This window comes from Pteropus vampyrus, unplaced genomic scaffold (genome assembly GCF_000151845.1).
Source record: "Pteropus vampyrus isolate Shadow unplaced genomic scaffold, Pvam_2.0 Scaffold219, whole genome shotgun sequence".
Taxonomy (NCBI): domain Eukaryota; kingdom Metazoa; phylum Chordata; class Mammalia; order Chiroptera; family Pteropodidae; genus Pteropus; species Pteropus vampyrus.
The window spans coordinates 255,535-263,178 of NW_011889000.1; the positions used below are offsets into that span (position 1 = coordinate 255,535).

Here is a 7,644-nt window from a genome sequence, read left to right on the forward strand (position 1 = left end):
CTAGAGGCAGAGAGCAGTAAATCTCGCAGACAATGCCCAGGGGCAGGCGCTAGGGGAGGAGAAGCCCAGAGAGCTATGAGAACACACAGGTGGCACCTCAGCTGTACTTGGGAGCCGGGAAAGGAAATCACACCTGTGCCAAGTCATAAGGAAAGGGAAGAAGTTAGCCAGGTGGAGGCAGAGGACAGAAAGAGTGAACCAGGCCTAGGTAGGGACGTGCCAAGGCCTGGAGCTGAAAGGCAGGGCCGGCGGTGGGCTCAGACATGTGGCCTGTGGTTTGAGGTGGGTGTGCCGGGATTCAGGAGAGGCAGGGGAAGTCACGCCAGGGACCATTTGGTGAGGGACCTCGTACAGTGTTTGACTTACTCCCAGAGCAAAAGAGAAGTCCTGATGGGTTTGAGGCAGGAGAGAGACCGATCAGAAGAAAATAGATCCCGTTTTTCCCTTGAACGAGGCATCCAGCCGAAAATCCTAAGCACCAATGTCCATTGGGCATTTTCTGAGCGCTGGATGCTACTCTAGTGCTTCGTGCTTCTGTCTCAGTTAAATCCTCACAACAGCCGACCACGGTGAGTAAAGAAGAAACTGAGGCCTCGAGAAAACTCGGTGCCCAGGCTACATTCCTAGATCAATTACGTCAGAAATTCTGGGGCTGCAACCCGGGCATCGGGATTTCTCAAAGCTACCCGGATGGCATCGGCTAAGCCCTTACATTATGCATCCCTGTTTCCAGGGAGGGCAGGCTAACTCCTGCCAAGAGGGTGGGACACAAGCTGGCAGGGTCCACCCAATTGCCAGAGGCTCTGTGGCTTTAAGAACTGAGGCTGGCTGCCTGCCAAGGAGGCCGCCCGCCATTGTACAGGCCACGTGAGCACAGGCTGCAAAGCGAGGCTGCGACCGCACTGGGGCTGGCCTGGGCTTGCAGACCCGAACCCTGCGGAACAACCCTGGTGGCACAGGCGAGCCGAAGAAAGAGGACCTTTATGCCTTTCTGAGGGAAGCACACATTCTGCAAGGCCGTGGAAACAAAGAGAAGAACTGTTTGTAGCCCTAATCCAGACGTCCCAAACAAACAGTAAGTCAGGAGGGCACAGAATGCAGCACAGACCCGCCCTCTCAGCTCCCACCAGGCGACATCTGCACACCCCACCCACCCGCCCGAGGAGTCACAGGTCTGCAGAGACCCTGCCCAAGGCCTGGAGGGCACAGCCAACTAACAGGGCAGAAAATGCCCTGTAATTCTCCAAGGGATGGCCTCTGTTCCTCTCTTTGAAAAGTCTGAGCTCAGCTCTTCACATGTAGCACCGTGATGATTGACAGCACCTGGCCCATGGGTAACGTTTCCCCTCTCAGTCCTGCCTCTGTGCGGGCCTCGTGGTCCATGACATTGGCCTGAGAACCCCCAAGGTCACGTGAAGGCAAAGAAAGCGAAACTGGAGCTGGTCAGAGGTATCTGTTGGCCTTTGGGCCAGAATCTTGCCGGGGATGAGTTGATGAAGCTAATGACCAAAATAGGGGGTGGCAGCAGGGGTGAAGGGATTCCATGCTGTGGAAGACACAGAGGAAGTTGCCTGGGCTCCCAAAGGACACAAGCAGGAAACTTTGAGGAAAGGTGGAGGTGAGTCAGCAAGCAGATTATCACCTCCGCCTTGGCTGGAGGCATAGCTCTGTAAATCGTCTTCGAGGCTTTCTCCAGACCATGCGTCTGCTTGTCACAGTCTCCATTTGCAGGGCCAGGACCAACATGGTGCAGGTGACTTGGCAGTGGCGTACTTCTGATTTGTAGGCCACCAAACACTAAAGGCAAAACCACTTGATTCTGGGTGTCGCCTCTCTAGCATTATCCATGCCTCCCTGCCCTCCTTTATTACAGACAATTGAGAGCTGACTGTAATCTACCTTACTTTATGAGAACACATGCAAAAATTATGTGTTGGGGGTAGGGGCAGGTTGAGATTATGTTGGCAGAAAGAACATTGGCATTGATTGGCACGCAGAGGAGTTATCTTCGAGATAACTGGGTACGAGCTAAAAGGAAAGGGAGGAGAGGTCAGAGAATAGAAAGCAAAGAGAAAGCTAGCCTCACAGAGGGCTAGAGTCAAGGCAAGGAAGAAGGAAGAGTGAGGTGGCATGGGGCGAGGTGGCCTGGGGTGAGGTGGGGCAGGGAAGGGTGGAGTGAACTGAGAAAAAGCTCAACCGTGGCTTGTACATAATCATAGTGAAGCATCTGAAAGCGTCAGATGTGACTTCCGGATGCAGGGCTAGATCCCAGGAGATAACTGGTGGCCCCTTGACACATTTTATTTATAACTGCGAGCATCTTTGGAAAATAGCGAAAGTCCACATGTGACTCAGGAAGGTCTGGCAACGTCAGGCTCACCTCACAGCAGGGCGGCTAAAGCCAGAGCTCCTGGTCACCAGTGTCCCCACTCATCCTGTAGGCATCTTGCATTCCCCACCCTACTCTCCACCTTCTGTACCTGCCTGGTTCCCAGAGGCTTTGCAGATTGCCGCTACTCCTGCTCTTGATAACAGTGATTCTCTTCTACTGAGAACCTGTGTGTGTGCGTGTGTGTGTGCGTGTGTGTGTACGTGCACGCACGCATGCACACCAGGAACGCAGGTATGCTCCCTTTCAATTAATTGCAATTAATCTCTCCCTTTTTCAGTTGAGGGTGACAGAGGCACAAAACCAAACGCACCCCTCTCCTTAACAGATTTGGGCAGCCTTTCCGGGAGATCTGCCAAATTGCTAGATGGTATTTGCATTTTTAAAAAATCGAATGCGTTTTGTTATTTTGGTTTTAAGGATTTCCCAGCCTTCCTTAAGGCAATATTTCACTTATGCCACACTTTATAGCTTTCAAAGCATTGCTTAAAGATACAGGAGTTTGTTTTTCCTTCCTGCAGTCATGTGAGGTTGGTAGTGTGGGCTCTCTTCCTGCACCCTCCTGGAGAAAGCCAGCGGGTGGAGAGGCTAAATGACTTGCCTCGGTCCTGCAGTAATTTTGAAGAAAAGTTACTATTCGAGCACGGCTCTCTGGAAAACTAAGTTGTGTCCTTTTGACTGCCTGGAATTGTAAAACTTTGTGCTTTGGAAAACATAGTCACCATGGGTATGATCTCCTCCAGAATGCTGGTCTGGCTGCTGTTTTGGCCACTCGAGAGCTATGAGCTGTTAGGAAAAGTATTGAATCTCCCTGTGCCTCCTCTTTTGTAAAAGGGGGATGACAGTTCTCATCTAGTGACTATTGTGTGGATTAAATGAGGTAACACACACAAAATGTTTAGAACAATGCCTGGCACCCAGTAAGCTTTTAATAAATATCACTATCAGCATAAACAATTATTATTACCTATGCCTTTGGGACACATTCTGTATTAGATAGGGTACAGGCTAAGTAGTAACAAAAAGAACCCATTTTCCACATTTGCTCAAAAAGGACAGAAGTGTATTTCTCTTTTACTTAATAGCCGAGTGGTAGATGGTCAGTCTTAGCTCTGCTCCACAAGGTCATTCAGGAACCCAGACTGAGCTGCAGGTGAGTCTGGGAAATGTAGTCTCTAGCTGGGCCAACTAAATATCCCCAGCTAAAGCTTAAGACTTCTCTTACTAAAAGCAAGTGGAACTGGGGACAGTTTACTATCTCTATGCCGTGTTGCCACAGACACGGGCTTTGGACCTGCATTTGACGTCATTAATGCCTTCTCAGTCTGCCAGTCTCTCAGCCCACCCGCCCTCTACTTCTTGCCTAGTGGATGCCTGATTTACTCTTGAACTTCTTCTCTAGCAAAATCCAGGGATAGCTCTTGGCTCCATGTCTCAGATAAACACCTCCGATGTCGGTGTGATTGCCTCCTGCGGACTGATCAGACTGTCTATGTACTGGGTTGGGCAGCCTGTTCTCTTACTGCCTAAACCTCCCAGCAGAAGTGGCATTGGCTTCGTTTTTTTTTATTATTTTTTTCTTCTAGATCTTTTGACAACTTCCTCCACATGTAATGTAAACTCCATACTCCCTGGCCTCTAGAGAGTCACCCTCCCTTGTGATCTTGAGTCTGGGGGGCTGATTCAGGAAGGGTCACTGTGCTCTTGCCATTCCTCTGGAGCCTATCCTTGCATGTGTTGAGGAGTAAACCTTCTCCCCACCTCATTAGCTATGAGCCCAGAGGGCTGTGATAAAGAAGCCAGAACATTTGTTTGGCAGGTGGATGGGTAGTCCCCATGGTCTTGAATCTCTGTGGTCTTACGATTCAGCTTCCGTGATGTACACTTTCCTGAAATCCCTAAGTTAAGTAACAGCCTGGCTCAGTGGAGGGAAGTATAGATCGACGTTCTATTTCATTATTGCAATGAGATTGAACAGGTCAAGGTAGGGAATACCAATTGTTTCAGGGGACTCTTATTCCAGGGCCAGAAAAGGTGCTTCGATGAATACTGCGTAACAGATGAAGAAGGAAATTTGCATTTGTTGAGGGCCTACTATGTGCCGGGCACGTACTAGGAGCAGAAGTCAGAGCACTCAATAACAAAATAGGTACCTAATAATGCTTACAACCTAGCAGGAGTAATTTATATTAAGCATCGCATTTAATTCTTATAAATTCTACCAAGTATGTATTTTTTACGTTATAGACAAAAATGTTATTTTGAGAAATGGAAAATGGTAAGAATGATTTTGAAATCTGTCTGTTTCTAAAAATCTTGCTCTTTCCATTATTACCTCATCTGCCTCCAGTCACTTTCTTTGTTGAAGAGGGAATCTAGTCTATATATGGAAGTGACCTTGACCTGAACCAGTGACTACTGTTAACTCAGAGGGTGACTTCATACGACTAGGGTGGTCGGTTTTCCTCTCTGTCCTGCATCTCTCTCTAACCACCTTTGTCCACTTATCTTTCCGTGTGAACCTACCAGCTGAACCCCACTCTGCAACGCTTCCGCCCTGCTCCTTCCAGGGGTGCTGGTTGCTGCTGGAGGAATCGGTTCTCTATGTCTCTCTGGGCCGGTACAGTCCTGAGTCCCCAAGGCTGCCCGGAAACCCTTACAAGTGCCCCTAGATATTTCCCTGTCCCATTGCCATTGGCATCTCCTCTTGACCGTCTCTCTTTTCACGACCCTTTGTTAAAGCTCCGTTTCATTGTCTTTCATTGTCATTGATAGGGAATCCATCCTTTCCATTGATAAAATTGAACGAAACTGAGGCCCCAGGAAACTCTCTCGAGGTCCTCCCTGGCAACCCTCCAGCACATAGCCTACTCTTCTTCTCCATCCCTCCCATGCCAGGGCAGGGGTGTGCTCCTCCCTCAGCTGCACCCCCTCCACGAGCCCTCCCACCTTTCCTGGAACCTCCCTCCATTAGTCGTTTCCTCCTGCTCACATCTTCAGCCTCTTTTCTACCAACGTTTCTCATTAGTACCTAAACATATGAGATCTCTTCAGTCTGAAAAATACCCTGTTCTTCGTCCCATGTTTTTGTCTAACTTCTCTCCCAAGTTTCCCCTTCTCCCTTTGATGCTGGGCAGGGCAAACTTCCCCTGAGTGGTCTGCACCAAGAGAGGGGATTCCTTGAGCGCAAGAGGGAGTGCAAATGCCTGCCAAAGTAGAGTCAAAAGGAAAGTTTATTAGAGACAGGAAAAAGCTAATAGTCAAACGCCCAGACCAGAATCATTAAGGAGCCACCCTCCAGGCCCAGTGGTGCTCTCTTCCCTGAGCCGACTCCATCTTTCTGGTGTTCTGGTCCCGTTGCGTCCCTCTGTAACTCCAGCATCCCCGCCGGTGACTCTGTAAGGTTTCCACCCCGCTTTGCGGGACATTTTTTTCCCTCTCCTTCACAGAGACCTCCTTTTCCACTGACTCCTCTTTAACACCCTGCTACAACGTAAAAAATATTCTTAGCTCACAGGCTGTACCAAAAGGTTGCCAACCCCTGGCTTAGTCTATCTCCCAATATCTACATCTCAATGAAGTTTCGTCGTTTCCTGCATTATAGGGATGCTTGTGTGATTTCTTAAAGTAAATAAACTATGAAAGCCAAGCGCCAGGTAGCCACCACCCACTGGTAGTCCCTGCTGCCACTCCTCTGCCCAGCAAGTTTAGTGCAAGTGCCCAGACACCTAGGCATTGTGGTTCCGAGGGCCACAGAGCTAGACTCTGGCTCTCCCTTGCTGCCCTCTCCTGGCTGGCTGGGTGTCGAGGAGTTCACGTGGTTCATGATACCTTCAGATCTGGTTGCTGGCCTGTAGATTTGTCAAAACCTATACAGTGGAAAGTCCTGTCCTAGAGATCTTGACACTGGTTGCGACGGCCAAGTTCATTATTTCTTGTAGGGTCCTGAGACTTTTTGAGTACAGGTATGATATACAAAGAAGAGTCATCGTATATTGTGTGTTGAACATTTACTGTGGGCCAAGCATTGCTAAACAGGTATCATTTGATTTCACCCTTATAACAACCAGGTGAGCTGCATATCCCTTGACTGGTCAGCATTCTCGTTGTACAAGTGATGAAGTCGAGACTCAGAGAGGTTAGATACCTTGCCCAAGGTCCACAAGGTGGTAGATAGTGGAGCCGGAGCTTGAAGGTCCTCCATGTTTATCTGACTCTAAAACCCATGTTCTTAACTGCTACTCAAGGTGCTCAATCTTTGTAGAGTCTAATTCAGTGAGAATTGCGTAGAGCCAAGAATTTGCGTTCTTAACGAGCATGGCAGGCTTCCGATACAGGTGTCCTGGGGGTCTACATGTTGAGAATAGTGCTTCTCATAAATAGAAACTAGACTGCTTCCAGCAGAAGGATATAGCTATTCTACTCCAGTAGCCTCGTTTTTGGGGTAGAACAATACTGGACCTACCTACCTGCTTTGAGTAAAAGAGATTAGAAGAGGCAATAGAATGTAAAGGTATCTTATCTCTTGCTGTCCCTCGGGTATCCCCACCCACCTCCACCTAAGTCCCAGAGAAGTGCAGCTCAATCAGATTTACCTAGAGGCGTGACATTCCCGTGCTGCTGACAAAGAGCCCTGGGCAAGCGGATGTGGGTTACGTGACAACACTCAGAATCTAAGGGGAGAAACCTGGCTGTTCTCAGGAACAGCTTCACATCTTCATCGAAAATGTGAGCTGAGCCGCCCGGCACATCCCCTCTCCTTTCTTAATAAGTCAAATCTGGTGCTCCTGCTGTCAGATCTGGAACTGTTTACAGCTTGCTGGGCAGAGACAAAAGGAAAACGGCTTAGTGATAATCTAAACACAATGAATTTGCAGTGAGACAAAGCAGCCTGGGCCACAACCATGGCTGGGCAGCTCTGGCCCTTACAGCAGCAAATCTATGTTTGGCAAGGAATGGGATGGAAACTTCCCCATACCTGCAGGCCAATATTTTCTTGAGCTTCTGGATCTCTTTGGCTCCTGGGTAGGGTTGGCCATTATCCATGGAGCAAAGGCCAGGGGACACACGCCTGCGAGGGCCAGCCAGTGGTTCGTGCCCAGCAAAGAAGAAATATAATGAAAGAAACGCAAAACTATGCTTGGCTTCGTGCTGGGTGTTTGAACGATGTGACTTAATCTCCTGACAACCCAGAGAGGTGTTGGGATTATATCTGCATTTGACAAATGAGAAAAATGAAGGCACAAATACCCAAG

The 7,644-nt window shown here is 48.9% G+C and overlaps 1 protein-coding gene across 1 annotated transcript in view; it reads left to right on the plus strand.

The window, feature by feature from the left end:
• Nucleotides 1-1,386: 1,386 nt before the first annotated feature.
• The window catches only part of DGLUCY (D-glutamate cyclase), a 55,407-nt gene continuing 49,149 nt past the window's right edge, over nt 1,387-7,644 (plus strand). Inside the window, 1 exon segment of the mRNA XM_011373179.2 lies at nt 1,387-1,618. The gene's annotated coding sequence lies outside the window, so the exon portion shown is untranslated.